Source organism: Arachis ipaensis, chromosome B05 (assembly GCF_000816755.2).
Source record: "Arachis ipaensis cultivar K30076 chromosome B05, Araip1.1, whole genome shotgun sequence".
Classification (NCBI taxonomy): Eukaryota; Viridiplantae; Streptophyta; class Magnoliopsida; order Fabales; family Fabaceae; genus Arachis; species Arachis ipaensis.
This window is the reverse complement of record NC_029789.2, coordinates 120571264-120572293: the sequence shown is the minus strand read 5'-3', so window position 1 is coordinate 120572293 and position 1030 is coordinate 120571264.

Sequence of the window (1030 nt, the reverse complement as noted above, 5' to 3'; positions counted from 1 at the left end):
AATAATAATTAAATCATACAATAATAAAATAAAGAAGAGGTGTGTACGGACCGAGTGAAAACGATTAAGTGTTAAGTTCCTTTCCAAACGATTACAAAAGATCTAAAGGAGTAGAGGTGTATGGGCCGGGTGCAATTAATTTGAAAACAAACAAAGGGGTAAATCCTAAGAAAGAGCACGTAATTTTAATGGAACATTCAGAAGTCGGACAAGTCCCTTTATGAAAATAATTTCGGGTACATTGAAGCTTAACTTCTTGTGCAATGTGGAGCTTTTGGATTTGGTAGCCTTTTCTAGGGCACGGATTTGGTACGCCCTAGTTTGCGTACGGAAATGCTAAGGTATTCTTTGACGTACCAGTCAGCTAAAAACTATCAGAAATCAAAATATTTGTTTTTATGGGTCTTTTTTTAATTACACATAAAATAGAGGAATAACTTTTTTTTTAAATGAATATATTTCACTCAGTTGTTAAAAGCTGCTAACTTCCTCCTCTAAATTTTCTTCTTCTCCTTTCGCAAGCGCCCATCCTTTTCATTATCTCCACCACCAACAACGACTCAACCCTCCCACCGCTTCTCCTACTTGTTCCTTCGCGCTACCAACTCCTTCCCTTTCCCACTCAACCATGGTGGTTTTGGCATCGTCTTCTCCGGTACGTCCGAAGTCACTACCCACACTCTGCCGAAAATTACATAACTCATACCGTCCATTCCTTCAAAAGTGCCCACGTCCTCATACTCAACAGTGAGATCCACTTCCATAGCATAAAGATTGGTGAAGTCATTGACTAAAGTTGGAGTCTTTGTGAATCACTGTTGAAAATCATCGCTCAAATTATGAGCTGGGTCGGTGGAAATTATAAGAACAGAGTTGCCAACAGTGACGAGAAGAATCGAGAGTATTGAGCTACATGTGGTTTTGCCAACGCCACCTTTACCACCAGCGAAGACCCATTAGAGAGCTTTCTGCTCCTGTTTCTTTCAAATGTGTTTCCAAATATTCTGTCAAAGCCTAAAAGAAAATTCGG